The sequence below is a fragment of the Mastigoproctus giganteus genome, chromosome 12 (genome assembly GCF_048544385.1).
Source record: "Mastigoproctus giganteus isolate SK-2022 chromosome 12, ASM4854438v1, whole genome shotgun sequence".
Lineage (NCBI taxonomy): Eukaryota > Metazoa > Arthropoda > Arachnida > Uropygi > Thelyphonidae > Mastigoproctus > Mastigoproctus giganteus.
Genome location: NC_143586.1, coordinates 53,202,629 through 53,222,117, shown reverse-complemented (window position 1 = coordinate 53,222,117; position 19,489 = coordinate 53,202,629).

The following is a 19,489-nucleotide window of genomic DNA, read 5'->3' as shown; positions in this document are numbered from 1 at the left end:
CCACTTTGCTCTCAGTTATTACAAAATCATTAAGCACACTGCTACAATTTGATAACCTTCTTCAATTTTCAAACTGTAATGATTCCTCACGTGTGAATGTAGATGCAAAATACTCATTCAGTTTGTTTGCTATCTGAGCAGGATCATCAACAGTCGAACCATCGATGTCAAGGGGACCAATCATATTCAGCCCCTTCCTTTTAGAGTTTATATAAGTAAAGAAATCCTTGCTGTTTTTCTTAGCATCTTTTGCCAAAGATTTCTCGTAATCCGCCTTTGCCTGCCGAACCTCCTTTGTGACCTGATTACAGACTAGCTTATATCTGCTACAGGCTTCTGCGTCGCCTGATAATTTATATGCATCCCATGCATTTTTCTTCTCTGTCACGAGTCTCATTAGTTCATTTGATAACCATTTAGGCCTAAACCTTGAACGATATTTCTTCATCGGTATATAAAGTCTAGTAGCTTCCACGATTAATTCCTTGAATGCTTCCCACTTAGAATTTACTGTTTGTAACATCGTCAGTCGATCCCACTGTACAGAATTTAAAAACTGTCTGAGACCACTGTACTCCCCTTTACGGAAGCAAAAACCCTTTCCTTTACCCCTGACGGTAGTTACCTCTTTGAGTAAATCCCACTTCAGCACACTGTGATCACTGCCACCTAGTGGTTCCTTTATTGTTATGGAGGACCTCTGAAAACAAATTCGCCTGTTCCAGTGATATAAAAAAAAAAAAAAAAAAATCGTAAAACATACCCACTTTCTTGAACTGATGGAAATGGACTTATACCGTCCGGTTTTTAAGATTTCGGTAATTGTAGTAGTAGTGGCATGTGATGCAAGAAAGCATGTGTATGAGCTTATGCGGCATCAGCCAAAAAATATATATATATAAAAATCACACCATTACCTCCAAATGCCTGTCCAGTTCCTCCTTAAATTTATTCAACCTATCAACTTCCACAACGACAGATGGAAGTTTGTTCCAGCAATTAACCACCCGCTGGCTAAAGGCAAATTTCCACACATCTATTCAACATCTGTCTTTTCTTAATTTGAATTTATGCCCCATTAGGTTCGTAATCTGAACAAGTGGAAGGATCTCATCAGAATTCAGCGTGCTCAACCCATTCAAGGCCTTATACACCTCAATCAGATCACCGCGCAGGTGCCTAGTCTCCAGCCACTGCAATTCGCAGAATTTAAGCCTCTCTTGGTAAGCGGATCCCTTCATTCCCTTCACCAATCTTGTTGCCCTTCTCTGTACTCGTTCAAGTAAATTTACATCCTTCCTAAAACGAGGCCTCCAGACCTGTACGCAGTACTCAAGGCGTGGCCTGACCATTGCCTTATACAGAGGGACAATCACCTCCTTCTCCCTGCTAGCAAAATTCCTATATATCATTGACAAAACCCCATGACCTGCCCTGGCAGCCTGTCTGCATTGCTCAGAAAACTTCATATCTGACTGCATAATTACTCCCAGGTCTTTTTCGTTTTCTACCACCTTAAGTGTAGTACCACACAGTATTTTGCATTTGTCAAGGTTAAACTTCAGTTGCCACTTCTTAGCCCATCTGCCCAAATTATCTAGATCCTGTTGCAGTAGCACACTGCCATTACTGTCATTGACAACCCTGCCAACCTTTGTATCATCTGCAAACTTCGACACTAAGCCTGATATACCTTCATCAATATCATTGATAAATATACAAAACAACAGTGGACCCAACACCGAACCCTGTGGGACTCCACTAATAACATTAATCCACGAAGAGCAGCACCCATTGATTACCATCCTCTGTCTTCTCCCACTTAACCATCCTTTTATCCATTGTAGCAACTTACCCTTAATATCATTCTGCCCCAATTTGTACAATAGTCTTTCATGCGCAACAGTGTCAAAAGCTTTCCTGAAATCCAAGTATATGATATCAAAATTATTTTTTGCATCCAGTTCCTTTGTAACCACATCATATCCTATCAAATTTGTCAGACAAGACTTTCCCTTAACAAACCCATGCTGTGTCTGAATTATTGCTGCAGTCTTGTCTAGATGATCCTGCAATGCATCTTTAACCAGTGACTCCATTATTTTACCCGGAACAGAAGTTAAACTAACTGGTCTGTAATTACTCGTGTCACCCTTCGATCCCCTTTGTGAATTGGGGTTACATTTGCACATCTCCAGTCCGTGGGAACCTCCCCTGAGTCCAAGGATGCTCTCATAATTATGGCTAGGGGTTTGCTTAGTTGCTTTGCCACCTCCTTTAATATAACTGGATAGATCCCATCCACCCCATGTGCCTTTCTTATGTTTAACTTCAACAATTTCTCCTCCACTTTGCTCTCAGTTATTACAAAATCATTAAGCACCCTGCTACAATTTGATAACCTTCTGCCATTTTCAAATCTTAATAATTCCTCATGTGTGAATGTAGATGCAAAATACTCATTCAGTTTGTTTGCTATCTGAGCAGGATCATCAACAGTCGAACCATCGATGTCAAGTGGACCAATCAGATTCATCCCCTTCCTTTTAGAGTTTATATTAAGTAAAGAAATCCTTGCTGTTTTTCTTAGTATCTTTTGCCAAGGATTTCTCGTAATATGCCGTCGCCTGCCTAACCTCCTTTGTGACCTGATTACAGACTAGCTTATATCTGCCATAGGCTTCTGAGTCGCTTGATAATTTATATGCATCCCATGCACTTTTCTTCTCTGTTACGAGTCTCATTAGTTCATTTGATAACCATTTAGGCCTAAACCTCGAACAATATTTCTTAATAGGTATAAAAAGTACAATTAAGAACCTATCATTAGTAATATTGTTCTTAATATACCTATTAAGAACAATAATTCTTAATAGGTATATCGGAGCCAGTTTTGTCTGCAAAACTGGTTCCGATTTCTGCGTATATGACGAGCCAGACGTGTCCTGCTCATGGAATAGATTCTTCCAGGTAGTGCTTATTCTCGTTGTTTCTGTAATTTTAAAAGGATAGCCATCGATAAAGATCCTGGACACTGCGTCGATACTACGGCCTATTAAGAAACAGTGACCCGAAAAAAATATAACTCAAATAGAATTAAACGCTTTGATTCCAACAATAAAATTCTACAAACTACTTTTTAAACACAGATTTCTAAGAAAAATTTTTTCTTCGGATTCTTTATGTTAGCAAAATCATTACAACGTTATCAAATTTCGTATTGCCAGTAAGTTAATGCTAGAAAAAGTGTTATGGAAATAACTTCTAAGCCAAATTTTTAAAAACACTTTCGAATTTCTTTATAAATAAAAAAATTAGATTTAATTCAAGGGCATTTTGACACGTTGATATAATGTAGTAGTGGCCCCAGAATGAAAAATACCTAGACCTACGAACACCAAAAGACGGATGGGTAAACTTCGCCACTTATGTAGCTGTAAAGGCCACCTATAATCAAGTTTCCAGTGAGGTCAATAACGTTGCCTCAACTCTCTCGTGGTACTGGTTCCACTTTAATGACTTCACTGAGACACTACGCCTCTTCTGAATGTTCTATCTTATCTCATGATCCTTCATGTCATGGTCTAAGTGAGTTGCCTACGGCAGGTGGCTACAGACATCAGAACGCTGGCTTCTCTAATAAATTAGCAGGATAGTATATAAAGATAGAAACAATTGTGTGAAAAGGGGGGAAAAAGGTGGTTAGTCGTGCGCATAAATAAACTACAACTAAGTTCACTGTTATCCTATAGTACATAGTACCGTGCATGGGTTGAAGGAGAAGTATGGGGGGAAGGGGGATGCCGGAAACTTTGCTCTAGAGACTAAACATGGGTTTCACCACTTCAAGCCTCCAATAAGCAAAGTGGTGTATTTCACCGGTTGATGAAAGTCATCTACCACCTTGGTAGATTGGCATATTTAAGTTTGCTACCGTGCACCATTTGTCATTCTAACACTAATGCTGCTACTAATACCAGCCATATTCTGCAACTACCTAAAATTTATAGATAAATGTTTTGATATTCATTGCAATGAGAATATCTGATTATTTTGGGCAGTAACAAAAAAAAAAAAAAAAACACGCTTAGAGACCAAGTACATATATTACATATGATTACGTATAGTACATACATTACGTATAGTCAGTACATATGATTACGTATAGTTGTCAGTGATGAAAAAAAATTATGCCCTAAGTATAACAAATATATAAAAATATATGTAACATAAATATATAATTGGAACCAGCATGTGTGGTTGATGTTCTAATACTTCTAATCTTAAAGCATATTAAATCTTAAAATTAATTTTATTAAACATCGACATATAAACTAACATTCAAAATATTGAAAGAATCTTACCTTTTATTTATTTATTTTTTCTCTTCTTAACTAGTAAAATAATTCAAATGAATGAAGCTTCTCTCTAATAACAGATTTTCTGAGGGTTCTTCTGGTGCGGCTTCTGGCACAGTATTATGTACAATGTTTTCAGTAAAATAAGACTTTTATATTATATTGAGCAAGTTTTTTTATCTGTAATTTTACTTCATTTAACTCTTAGATCAAGCAAAATTTTGAAAAATATTTCAATAAAAATTAATAAAATCAAATTACTAAATAAATATATATATAAAACTGAGGGGAAGTGCCTTCCCCTCCTTTTTTTATCTATCTATTCAAATTAATTGCAGTCAGCACGAGAAATATCACGTTCGTTGGTCAACTAGAATTGATGAGTAGCAACTGAATTAACGAATTAATGTATCCACCTTGCGGGGAGTAAATAAAATGATAAATATAGGGGGAAAAACTTTCTAAAATTCAAAACCTATTTAAAAAATAACTGTACTATAAATATATACTTTATTGGAACCAGTATGTGTGTGGTTGGTGTTCTTATACTTCTCATCTCATATTGAAAATCTCACTTGAGATGAAGAAAAAAAAAAACTAATTTTTTTAGACAGAAATAAATTTTGATAGGAAATGTTGCAACATCACTTACACAGTTTAGATCTAGAGAATTCAATCCACTGCTTACACAGTTCAAATCTATACAATTCAATGTATTCAATGTATACAATTCAATGTATTCAATGTATACAATTCAATGTATTCAATGTATTTACAATTCAATGCAAAATATAAGTTATAAAAATCACAAAAAATAATAATCCAGAAATTTCAATTTTATTTAAATCACGGGAACTTAAAATATATCAACACCAAGACAATTTAATATCCTAACAACTCTCGATCCTAACAATTTTAAAATAATCATAATTCGTTATTCTGAATATTTTATTTTTAATAAAAACATCACAAATATGTAAATCTCGCTTTATATCGTTCGAATAGATTGGTAGCTCATTATTATTATTATTAGCCATATGGCGCAAGGAAGACTGAGGCTTTTGCTGTACCAAAAAAAAAAAAAAAAAAAAAATTGCGAGTTACTCTGAGAGAGAGAGAGAGAGAGAGAGAGAGAGAGAGAGAGAGAGAGAGAGAGAGAGAGAGAGAGAGAGAGAGAGAGTCAGTGAGTCAGTCAGAAGCAGAAGGGAATCACCAAGAAAGAGAAGAATAATGATATCTGGCTCAGGACCCTGGGTGTGCCAAGCCCATACTCACCAGATGTAAGCCTCTGGGTTTATTATGATATATAATTTTGATATCATATACTTGGATTTCAGGAAAGCTTTTGACACTGTTGCGCATGGAAGACTACTGTACAAATTGGAGCAGAATGGTATTAAGGGTAAGTTGCTACAATGGATAAAAGGATGGTTAAGTGGGAGAAGACAGAGGGTGGTAATCAATGGGTGCTGCTCTTCGTGGACTAATGTTATTAGTGGAGTCCCACAGGGTTCGGTGTTGGGTCCACTGTTGTTTTGTGTATTTATCAATGATATTGATGAAGGTATATCAGGCTTAATGTCGAAGTTTGCAGATGACACAAAGGTTGGCAGGGTTGTTAATGACAGTAATGGCAGTGTGCTACTGCAACAGGATCTAGATAATTTGGGCAGATGGGCTAAGAAGTGGCAACTGAAGTTCAACCTTGACAAATGCAAAGTACTGCATATGGGTAGAAGTAACCCCAGAGAAACGTACCAACTGTGTGGTACTACACTTAAGGTGGTAGAAAATGAAAAAGACCTGGGAGTAATTGTGCAGTCAGATATGAAGTTTTCTGAGCAATGCAGACAGGCTGCTAGGGCAGGTCATGGGGTTTTGTCAATGATATATAGGAATTTTGCTAGCAGGGAAAAGGAGGTGATTGTCCCTCTGTATAAGGCAATGGTCAGGCCACGCCTTGAGTATTGCGTACAAGTCTGGAGGCCTCATTTTAGGAAGGATGTAGATTTGCTTGAGCGTGTACAGAGAAGAGCAACACGATTGGTGAGGGGAATGAAGGGATTCTCTTACCAAGAGAGGCTTAAGTTCTGCAAATTGCAGTGGCTGGAGACTAGTCACCTGCGCGGTGATCTGATTGAGGTCTATAAGGCCTTGAATGGGTTGAGCACGCTGAATTCTGATGGGATCCTTCCACTTGTTCAGATTACGAACCTACGGGGACATAAGTTCAAATTAAGAAAGGATAGATGTAGAATAGATGTGCGGAAATTTGCCTTTAGCCAGCGGGTGGTTAATTGCTGGAACAAACTTCCATCTGTCGTTGTGGAAGTTGATAGGTTAAATAAATTTAAGGAGGAACTGGACAGGCATTTGGAGGGAATGGTGTGATGATTTTTTTTTTTTTTTTTTTTTTTTTTTGGCTGATGCTGCATAAGCTCCTACACTTGCTTTCTTGCATCATGTGCCACTACTACTACTACTACTACTATAAGGAACAGCAGCAAAAGGCCTTGCTTGATACCCGTTTGTGAAATGTCAGGATGCAGCAACCGCATCATCTGTCAAGGCATAAAAAGGGAAAAAGCTTTCGCGTCCTGCACAGTGTGTATATATGCACTGTACTACCCGCACGGGTGTAAAAGGTCAGTGTTCAAATCTTGTCAATGACGCAAGGAAGTTTAAGGAGCTTTTCGCAACGTGGCTGAATTAGTTGGTCTCAGGAGAGGATTGTATGGGTTTTCCCCGGATATTTTTCATCCAGTAAGCAGGCAAATCGATCAGAGAACACCCGAAATTTTACAGGCATCATATATATTATGATGAAATACTGTCTAAGTAACCGATGTGTTTAAACCTATAACAACAACAAAAACAACGGTCGGAAAAGTTGCACGAGTTGCTAACCTCGCGATAGATAGCACAATGGTTCTAATCACTGTTTTCTCATTTGTGAAAAAAGGCTCCGGTTCGATTGCTGACAATAACACGAAGAATTTTAATGGGCATTTTCATTCCATTTATGAGTTAGTTGGTCTCAGGCAAGAACCGCATGACTCCCCAGGAAATTACAATTTTTCATCCAGCAAAGCAGACAAACCAACCAGCGAACACAAGCAATTTACAGGCACACGGGCAGACGATACGGAGGGCTGCAGCGTTGTTAACAATAGTACGTTACTTGCAACTGCAACGGGACCTAGAAAAGTTAGGCAGATAGGCTGAGAGGTGGCAACTGAAGTTTAACATTGACAAATGCAAAGTAGTGCGTATGGGTAGCAGTAACCCCACAGTAACATACCAACTGTGTGGTACTACACCCTGGATAGTGGAGAATGAAAAAGACGTGTGGGTAATTGTGCAGTCAGATATGGAGTTTTCTGAGCAGTACAGACAAGCTGCCAGAGCACCTCATGGGGTTTCTCCAATGCTATACAGGAATTTTGCTAGTAGGGAAAAGGTGATTATCCCTTTGTATAAGGCAATGGTCAGGCCACGCCTTGAGTACTACATACAGGTCTAGAGGCCTAATTTTAGGAAGGATGTAGAGTTGCTTGAGCGAATACAGAGAAGGGCAACAAGATTGGTGAGGGAAACGAAGGGGTGGTCTTACCAAGAAAGGCTTAAGTTCTGCAACTTGAAGAGTCTGAAGACTAGAAACCTGCAAGGTGATCTGGTTGAGGTGTATAAGCTCTTGAATGGATTGAGTAGGTTCAATGCTGATGGGATTCTCCCTCTTGCTCAGATTATGAACCTGAGGGAGCATAAATTCAAATTAAGAAAAGACAGATGTAGAATAGGTGTGCGGAAATTTGCCTTTAGCCAACGGGTTGTTGATTGCTGGAACAAACTGTCATCTGTCGTAGTGGAAGTTGATAGCTTAAATAAATTCAGGGAAGAACTGGAGAAACGTTTAGAGGGAATGAATGTGTGAAATGGTTTTTTTTTTTTTTTTTGGCTAATGCTACATAAGCTTGCTTTCTTGCATCATATGCTTCTACTAATTCCAATGCTAATACACACATGAGGAGGCATAAATTCAAATAGAGGAAAGGCAGTTGTAGAATAGATGTGCGGAAATTTACCTTTAGCCAGAGGGTGGTCGATTGCTGGAACAACCTTCCATCTGTCATTGTGGAAGTTGATAGCTTAAATAAATTCAAGGAAGAACGAACTGGACAAACTTTTGTAGCGAATGGATGGGTGAAATGGAAAGTTTTTTATGAGGTAATTCTTGGGTGCTCCTAATATGACGCTTATTTATTTTTTTATTAGCCCCTATATCTAGCACCTTACGCTTACCTTACACTACTTCGAAAATATCAGCAGATATTCTTGCACCCCTTTTATTTAAGTGTATCACATTACTATAAAAATAGCCTCTACTGTTAAAAAGCGCAGACTATGCTGATAAAAATTTTACTCCATGAACTTGCACAGTACCTCAAGGGCCAAATTGACCGACAAGTTTTCATCATGTATATCCTCCTATCGTGTTTTGGCAGAATTGCAAACAATATCAAATTTAATCCTAACTCTCGACTTTTTCTCAATATTGCCCTATATGTGTTAAGTAAATCCTCAGATCGCCTATTCTTAATATCATAAGTACCAACGTATACAACAACGATATGATCAAGTCAGTTTCCTGCTTCATTTTTCATTATTTGTAGTTCATTTATTGACTTTGTCTAGGATAGAAATGGTACAACGAGGGAGAATAGGTAAGTAAGTCAGTCAGCAAATTAGTAAAAAAAAAAAAGAAAAAAGAAAGGCATATTTATTAATTAATTAATTACATAAATAATATATGTATATATACAAAAAAATATGTGAAATTTATAAGGTAACATTATTTTAACTAAATTTAAAGAAGGCCCTTTATACTGACTTTGGCCAATGAAAATTATCTGATAATCTGAACAGATCAAGGTTATTCCATATTCCATTTTATATTTGTTATTGGCAAATCTGTTCTGAGATATTGTAGGTCGAAAATAATATTTTATTTTTTAATTTAGAAAAAGAATATTCTTTTTCTTCCTGTAACGCTTCTTTTAAAAGGTGTCGTACAAGTTAGCATTAGTAATAACGATGTCACTTCTTCACCTGTGTTTGTAAGTTTTGTTTTCGTGGCCTTCTACGTAAGGGTGTTAGTGTGTAAGGTTATCTTTTTCTTTACAATTTAATGTGGTGTAATGAAATGTCACAATTACACTTTTAAAAGAAAGAGCCGAAATCATTGACAGCATTCTTAATGTAGATTTTACTGTAAAATTATGTAAATTATGTATTTACTGAAAAACTATGAGATCAGAAATAGGAGCAACAAGAAAGAGGGGGGGGGGGGGCTGACAAACGCAGAAGTATACAGTAAGAGAAGTTTATTGATCGATGTTGATGGATTTTGAGTTAAATAAATTTTCTGTTTATACTCCGGGACGACCAAACGGTCAGAGGAGTTCACAAGATAGACAGATTACAAGAAACAGTACCGTATTCAGTAGTCACGGGCTTGAACCCCGGTCACTCAAAGCACGTGTACTTATGGACCCGCGCGCTTGACCACTTTGCATTTATTCAAGTAACTCGTTTTCTTTTTTTAAATTTCCGATTTTTAAAGTCTGATAGCTTTCTTTTAATTGGTCCAGTTGATATTTATTAATCATTTATTAATAAAATTATGTAATCGATAATGGTAATAATAAGCAAATGTAATCGTTTGGTTTTTTGGATGGCCATCTCAATAAAGAAGAAGCAACAAGAACAATCTAATTTCAACAAGAACAATGCAATAGGAGACATGGGTTCATTGGATGCGACGCATTCGGGCCCCTGCATAGACGCGGGCCCTAAAAACGTTTCTTAAATGGTCACAACGTATTTCAAGAAAGAAAGGAGGTGAATCGATGTGTCATTTAACTCCCAGATACCAGGCCCAGATTCGTCCTCCTTGGCATGGCGCCCTGAGTGCAATGGTTAACGCGTTTGTGTTTACCATAGTTCTCGCCCGCCAATTAGCTAAATACAGTACAGTACAGTATTATTGTTAAAATGATTTTGTTGTTGGGTTTGTTGGTGCTTTAACAACTGTGGCTATAGTGCACAAAATGATTCTATAAACTCTGACTTAGGTGGTCGTGACGGAGTATAAACTGAACATACAGTTAAGAATTGATTATTTATCGAATATTTGCACTTGAGATAAGGAGGCTATAATTCCACTGCGTAAGGCAACTGTGCCTGGAACATCGTGTCCAGGTATGAAGGTTACACGTAAAGGGTCCTGAGTTGGATATCATCATTCTTCTCTTGGTGATTCCTTTCTACTTCTTTCTCAGCGTAACTTGGAATTTTTTTTGTCTGGTGCAAAATAAGCCTCAGGCTTCCTTGCACCATATGGTTAATAAATAATAATAATTATTAATAATAATAATAATAATTCGCTGTGAGACTGACGAAATGTCGCCCATAGGAGGGAGACACTTCGAATATATGAGCTGCAGAACTTTGTAATCAGACAGTACTCTCTCGATTATACGGGTTACGGATCCAACTGAGTCTAAATCGGATAACAAAAATAAATACGCGAGATCCGTTACTGACGTTCTTTCTTTACATTTTATAATACAGTATTCTTATAAATAAGATCTTTGAATTTATCAGAAGCCTCACCTCTGCTTTCTGTCTACTAGTCACTATAAGTTGTATTACAAGAATCCTATAGTTTTACTTCTTAACATTTTTCTTCGAGTTTCTTTCTTTCTATTTCCTTTTTTTTTAAATTTGTATCCGTGTGCATCCATCATGATGAATCTCTGTTTATACTTTTCTCTTTTTTTCTTCTTCAGGTGAGCTCACATCTGGTCAGTATGGGCTTGGCACACCCAGGGTCCTGAGCTGGATATCATCATTCTTCTGTTTCTTGGTGATTCCCTTCTATTTCTGACTCTTGGTCTCTCTCTCTCTCTCTCTCTCTCTCTCTCTCTCTCTCTCTCAGGATAATTCTGAATTTTTTGGCTGGTGCAGCATAAGCCTCACGCTTCCTTGCACCTAATAATAATAATGATTGACATATAGTACTCTCGCAAAATTGGCAATACTGTACAGCTACAACATGCCCCTCATTGGTGCAAACGCGTCGGACAGAGAAAACGTGTATCAGTGCAGCCACCTGTTGAGGAAAAATAGAACTTCATTTTCAAACCCAATAATCATTTAGCAGGAAAGCCTCCGTAGCCGAGTGGTCAAGGGCGGGAGTGCAGTAGCACACGCTCTTTGAGTAGACCGGGGTTCAAGCCCCTGACTGCTGAATACGGTCGATCTGCCGACCAGCTTGGCAGATTATGGTCCATTTCCCTCAGCATGAATTGTTTGGGAAGCTTCCATCCTGCAGTGGGTTGATAATGGCTGCACTTTACATTTTTTTTACAGTAATTCAAAAAAAAAAAAAAAAAGCATCCAGGAATACATATCAGCGCTCGAGGGATTCGTGGAGCATTAGATAGGAATCATCATCATCATCATCAGCCATTTTCAATCCACTGCAGGATGAAGGCCTCTCCAGCAACTTTCCAGTTCCTTCTGTTTTGAGCACTGGCCATCCATTTACTACTCAAAGACTCATGAATTTCATCTATCCATCTCCGCCTTTGTCTTCCAGGTTTTCTTCTAGCTCCTCTTGGGTACCATTCTGTTATTTTCTTAGTCCATCTGTCATCATGTCTTCGAGCTATGTGTCCTGCCCAAGACATTTTAGTTCTTTAGTTTTGATAAGAATGTCCTTTACTTGAGTTTGCTGCCTAATCCACGTGTTTCTCTTCTTATCTAACAGTCTGATTCCCAATATAATTCGTTCCATTCTTCGCTGTGTAGTTCTTAGCTGCTCATCCATTCTTTTGGTGAGTGCCCAAGTTTCACTTCCATAAGTCATGGTGGGGAGTATACATTGATTCATTATTTTACGTTTCAGACAAACTGGGATATTGCTCTTCAGTATGTGACTATATTTCCTGAATGCTATCCATCCAAAATTTATTCTTCTCTTGACTTCCAGCCATTTATCATTATTACAGCTAATAACTTGTCCCAGATAAGTATATGATTCCACCTTTTCAATTACTGCTCCTTCAATCATTATTTCCCTTTCCATGGCATACTTGTTCATCATTACTTTTGTTTTAGCCATATTCATCTTTAGTCCAAAATCCTTACTAACTGTGCATAACTGATTAAGATTTTCCTCTAATTCTTTGGGATAGTGGCTTATGACCACAATGTCATCTGCAAATCGTAAATGGTTTAGGTACTCTCCGTTCACATTGACTCCTTTCTGCGACCAGTCTATTTTTCTGAAAGCTTCCTCAAGGGCAGCTGTAAACAGCTTCGGAGATATTGTGTCTCCTTGTCGAACTCCTTTCTCGATTTTAAATTTCCTACTGTCTTTGTCTAGTCTAATAAAGGATGTAGCACTCTCATATATTTTCTTCAAAATCATAATATATGGAGTATCTATGCCTTGTCTTTCCAGTGCCTGAAACATTGCCTTATGCTGTATGGAGTCAAATGCCTTTTCATAATCCACAAATGCCAGGCATAATGGTGTTTTATATTCATTTGTTTTCTCCATGAGCTGTGATATTACGTGAAGGTGATCCATAGTTGAGAATCCTGTCCTAAAGCCAGCTTGCTCTTTCGGTTGATTGTCATCAAGTATTCTTTCTAATCTGTTAGTAATGACCCTTGTGAACAACTTGTAGATATGGGATAACAAGCTAATTGGTCTATAATTTCCAATTTCTGATTTATCTCCTTTCTTATGCAGCAAAACTATGATTGCATTATTCCACTGCTTAGGCATCACACCTTTTCTAATGCACTTTGTGAAGAGCCTTGCCAGTTTTTGTGTTATGTCTCTTCCTCCCAATTTTAACAACTCTACAGTAACTTCATCTTCCCCCGGGGCTTTCCGATTCTTCATTTTCTTCAATGCATGTTCTACCTCATCAGGAAGAATATCGGGTATGTCGTATGTGTTGCTACTTTGCAATCCATGTTCCCCACTGCTGGTATCATTCCCTCGCTCCTTGTATAATTCTCTATAGTAGTCTTCTGCTATTTGAATTATGCCTTCTCTGCTGTTTATAAGTACACCATCGCTATTCTTCAGTTTCAGTATCATTTGTCTTTCTGTATTACTGCTCATGGCTGCTGATTTAAATCCTTTGTTTTCCCTTAATGCTTGTTCTACTTTTCTTGTGTTAAATCTTCTTATGTCCTCTCTGAGTCAATTTCTAATGGCTTTGCATAACCCAGTATACTCAATTTTCTCCCTGTCAGTGTTTTTCTTGCTCTTCATTTGTCGTCTTTGGTGAGTGACAAGTGTTTCTTGACAAGTGTTTCATGACAAGTGTTTCTTGACTAATTTTTTCTTCTTTGGATTTCTGTTTCCCTATAGGTTTCTTGGGCTTTATCACTTTCAGAAAGTTGTAATATTTCTCGTCGACATCTTGGTCCTGAGCAGTCTGCAGAAACTCAAACTTGTTCTTAAGTTCCAGTACATACTGCTTTTTCTCCTCCTCTGTTATTTCAAAGACCTTTGTATTATTTACTCGAGTCAGTTTTTTCCTTTCCTTTCCTACATCTATATCAAGTGTACATCTTACCATTCTGTGATCACTTCCAACATTTACCTTATTCAGGACGGTAACATCATTCACAATATATCTTCTGTTAGTGAGGATGAAGTCGATTTCATTAGTTGTTAATCCATTTGGACTCTTCCATGTCCACTTTCTGTTCACCCTTTTCTTGAAAAAAGTGTTCATTACTGACAGTCCTTGAGATTCTGCAACTTCCACAAGTCTTTCACCTCTTTTATTTCTTTCACCAATTCCAAAATTTCCTATAGTTCCTCTTTCTGCGCTGCTTTGCCTTTTTCCAACCTTAGCATTGAAGTCCCCCATAATAATAGTGTAGTGGGTTTTCTGCTCATCTAGAAGACTCTCAATTTCAGTGTACATTTCTTCAACCTCTTCATCATCATGGCTCGATGTTGGTGCATAAATCATTATAATCTTTAGCTTGTACCTCTTAGAAATCTTGAATATTAGTCTTGACACCCTTGGTGATGTACTTTTGAATTCCAAAAGGTTGTTTTTAAAATCTTTATGGACCAGAAACCCAACTCCACCTTCACTCCTTTCACTGTTTCCATTGGTGTACAGCAGATTTCCACTTGATAAACTTATAAGTGATTCATTTCTTCTTCTTGTTTCAGCCAAACCGATGATATTCCAATTCACATTTTCTAATTCCTTTTCCAGCTCTAATATATATATATATATATATATATATATATATATATATATATATATATATATTAGAAAATATTATATATTATAAAATATATATATATATATATATATATATATATAGCGGATGTGTGTAGCCAATATAAAAAAAAAAACTGGCAAAAGTGAACCTATTAGAAATAGGAACGCTTAAACCGCGAAATAAATGCAGTAAATTAATGCTGTTAATAGATAGATAAGGCAAGGTGCCATTCTGCCGTTTGGTTTTTAGGAGCATTATCAACTAAGGCCATATTGCTGCGGAATATGCGGTGGTCATTCCCTGATCTTTCCGCATCTTCTGAATTTGGTGGTGATGGGCTCGAACCCAGGTCTAATCAAGAAGCGTGTGGTACTCACTGCTGCTCCTTCCCACCTGGCTACGGAGGCGCCTTCTGCCATTTGAAATAGGGTGCTTAATTCAGAGGAATTAGGCACCCTATTTCAAAATAAAAGTGGAATTAGATACATAAAAATACGTAAACAAAACAGGATAAGTAAAGCAACATATACACTCCTAGACGAGTGAACACAATTTCGCCCAGATAGACGTCGACATCATCATGACCAGCGGAGCAATATGGCCTTAGTTGCTAATGCTCCTAAAAACCAAAAAAATAACATCATGACCAAAATAAGAAAAAATGCCACAAAATCGAAAAATGCAGCTCACAAGCACTATCTATCTCTTCAAAAGAACACCGGCACTTCTGAACTCTGAAAAGGGATCGCATTTCAATCATCATCGCTATCATAACAAATAGCAGTGAGTACCCGAACGTTTTCCATAGTAAAAGCAAAAGTAAAATAATGTTTTCTTTTTACGTGGTAAAATTATTTACATCCCCTTCCCATTAAAGAAAGAACAGTAACACAATGCTCATGTTGATAGAATTATCATCAAGTTATTGATAAAAATTAATTCCATATGGCAAATTGTTAATGAATGGAGATTATTATTATTTCTGGGTAAGATAAATAAACAAATTTCCGTTTATTCTCTAGGCTAAGCCGAGGTCGATATCTGTCAAGCCCTTCAAATAGCATCTAAATTACACTATACTCATAAAAGTTGGACTCTCTTTCTTCCTTCCCCCCATTCTTTCGACATTATTAAGTAAAGCTACCTGTATCAAAGTACAATCAATTATGTGTCAAAGGAACTCTACCAGTACTTTACTGCAATATAATTGAACCATAGAAAGTTAACTATGCCTGCCAAAATAGTATTATTATTAGCCACATGGTGCAAGGTAGCCTGAGGCTTATGCTGCACCAGCTAAAAAAAAAAAAAATTCCTCGAGTTACCCTGAGAGAGAGAGAGAGAGAGAGAGAGAGAGAGAGAGAGAGAGAGAGAGAGAGAGAGAGAGAGAGGAATCATCAGGAAAGAGAAGAATGATGACGAGAGAACAACAGCAATAAAATAGCAAATAGATAATATAGCGGGGAGGGGAGGCAAAAGTATGTATGAAGAAATATCAAGGATCCCTAAGGACAGAGGCGTAACTAACGAATGTGGCCCTATCTACCTGCACCAATTCACTATGGGTAAAATGGCGCTTGAATTTATAAAAATCACCACAGTTGCTAAACCTGTCATCATAGACAGGTTTATCTAGACTCAAATGCTTAGCCTGGTCCAACAACAAAACTTGGATTTCACGAGATTCTCCAAAGAGCCAAGGTATCGAAAAAGAATCCTCGATGAATTCAACATGAAGTTCATCCATGAACTCTAATGCATTTCAGTACTACTATACTGATCCCCCTTTCCCACAGTAATTTAGAATAAATACCCCCAGGGGCTCACATCTGGTGAATATGGGCTTGGCGCACCCAGGGTCCTGAGCTGGATATCATCATTCTTCTCTTTCTTGGTGATTCCTTTCTACTTCTCTCTCTCTCAGGGTAACTTGGGATTTTTTTTTTTTTTTTTGGCTGGTGCAGCATAAGCTTTAGACTCCTTTGCACCATATGGCTAATAATAATAATAATAATAATAAATAAATTTTCTGTTTATACTCCAGTACAACCACGCGGTCAGAGGAGGACAAGAAACAACATCGTATTTAGCAGTTATGGGCTTGAACCCCCGGTTACTCAAACTTGTGTATTTATGCACCCTCGCGCCTGACCACTCGACTACAGCAGGTCAGGCGCGAGGTGGTCTGTCACCTCAATGGTGAAGAAACTAGAGTCCCCCTCTTTTTTGTCATTGTTTAGTAAAAGCTTTGCGATTTCACATCGTCTGGTAAAAGTTTTGCCTATTTATATCGTTTTGGTAAAAGCCTTTCTTTCACAGCATTTTGTAAAAGAAACATTATTTCGCAAAATATCGTGTTTGTGTCCCATCCAAACTGAAGAAACATTTTTTTTTTAAACCAGGATCACGTTAGTCGGTTGAGTATGAACGGTTTTTCCTCCACGAAACTCTGGTTTTTAATCTAGCAAAACATGCAAAGTGACAACAGAATACTGTACATAAAATTTACAGATTTATTGAAATCTCATGCCCTTAGCTGCCTTTGCGCCACACCTCTCCAAACGCGTATGCCACTCGTTTGAGAAGTCTTGGTTTAAGTTGGAGCAATTCCTAAAGCCCTTTTCAATCAAATCTACGGTTAGCTGATTTCAGGCGGAGGAAGTCGGATTTTCCCCATTAGTTTATTCAGGATTTTTCAGCTCCCACAGCATGGTACGGATATCCGCAATAAGTTCTGGTGCTGTTAAAATAATAATTTGAATTTTCTTTTATATCTATAGAAACTAAATTTTAAAGTTTTCCTCCTTCCTGCGAGATTTCCGCACGGCCCATATGAACGGCTTTGATTGGGTTTTTAGGAGCATTAGCAACTAAGGCCATATTGCTTCGGGGATATGCGGTGGTCATTCCCTGACCTTTCCGCATCCTCCGTATTTGGTGGTCACGGACTCGAACCGCGGTCTAATCAAGAAGCGTGTACCACGCACTGCTGCTCCTGGCTACGGAGGCGCCCCATATGAACGTTAAACAACAATACCATACTACCATAATATATGGTAGTTTCGCCACTTAATGTAATCAAACCAGAGGTTGAAATGGAAAATTTTACGAACTGGAACGCTCTTTAATAAAGTATCTTATTTTTAATAATGCAGTAAGTACATGACATTATGGATGCGTACAGTGGCGGATCCAGAAAAAAATGATAGGAGGGCACCGTTTTGTGCCTTGTTTGTGCACAAACAAGGCATAATTCACAGAACAAAACAAATACGACACTCGAAGGTAATGTGACTGGTGGACACAGCCACACAGCTAAACTCAGAATTACTTTGAAGTAAACATTACGCACGACCAAACTGCGTGACGCCTCAAACTAGAATGGCGATCATATCAGCATGAGTGTTGCCAACTGTAGTCAGTTGAAAATAGCTGAGCCACAGTGCAAAAATAGATAAAATCCTATGTTAACAATGAAATTTTTTTGTAGCTAAAGGGAATTTAAACGATTGGTGTATATTCTCCGAAAAACTACAGGGAGGCACATATCCCGGTGCCCCTAACCTGAATCCGCCTATCGATGCGTATGACGAAACGGAATGGCGTTTTGGTGCGTTCCGATGCATTCTGAACTAGAGGGTTGTCGTTTGGTACTCGTGGACCCTAGGTACAATTTCCTTTGGTGTTCTTAAGCCCTAGATACTTTTCATTCCGAGTCCACGCTACATTATGTCATAATGTAGCGTGGTATTAAGCTATTTTTTTGTTTTTAAAAAAATTCGAAGCGTTTCTATAAACTTGGTATTGAAGTTATTTACATAGTGCTTATTCCAGCATTATTTTTGAACTAGCAATACTAGTTTGAACTAGCAATACTTTGACGTTATTAATGATTTTGCTAACAGAAAAAAGCAGAAGAAAGAATTTACCTTTGAAATTGCTATTCCAAAACTAGTTTGTAGAATTTTATTGTTGGAATAAAATTTGTGAATTCTATTTGAAATAAGAAAATAGGTGCTACATTATATTTTTGGGGCTCCTATATTTCCGTAGTTCCGAAAAACGTGATAGGGACAAGGCACAGTGCATAAAGCGCTGAATGCAAAAGACGGCCCTGCTGAGCCCTGAACCTAATTTAAATTAAAGCAGTTGCATCAACTAATTAATTGGGTTAGAAAAAAATAATAAAGAAAGCTAAATTTTGTGACGTATTATTTTTTAAGAAAATAAGTACGGATCAACAATTAAATGAAGCGCTGCAGTTTCTAGTGCTATTTTTCTCTATCAGAAAGGTTTAAATATAAATTTATACAGTGCTGAGCAATCAGTTTCCTTTTATTTTAGCAGTACTGTTTTCAATTAAGCATAAGTTTTTTTACCTTTATTTTCCGTTGGGCAAAGTAGTGAATTTACAAGCTGAATTATATTTTTCTCTTGTGACTTTTCATATAAATGTCTTTTAATTTTTTAAAATTTACGTGAAATAAACTTATAAAAAATTATATTTTTATTATTTTTGTTATTTATTAGAAAATTTTATATGAAATAATACCTGTTTTAGAAAAAAAAATCTCTGATTTATTTTTTAAGTTAATTAATCAAGAAAAACATTTTTTATAGGACTATCATCCAGTTTTTGTTTTAAAAATTCCCGCATATATAAATAGCTAATTTGATAAGTATGCATACTGGTAGTGCTTCCTAACGCCTTGAGCCTTCAAATGCGTTTAAAATGCCCTGTACTTAAACTAAAATTGCTAACTTGAGATAGTGAAATAAAATAACCATGCTTCTGA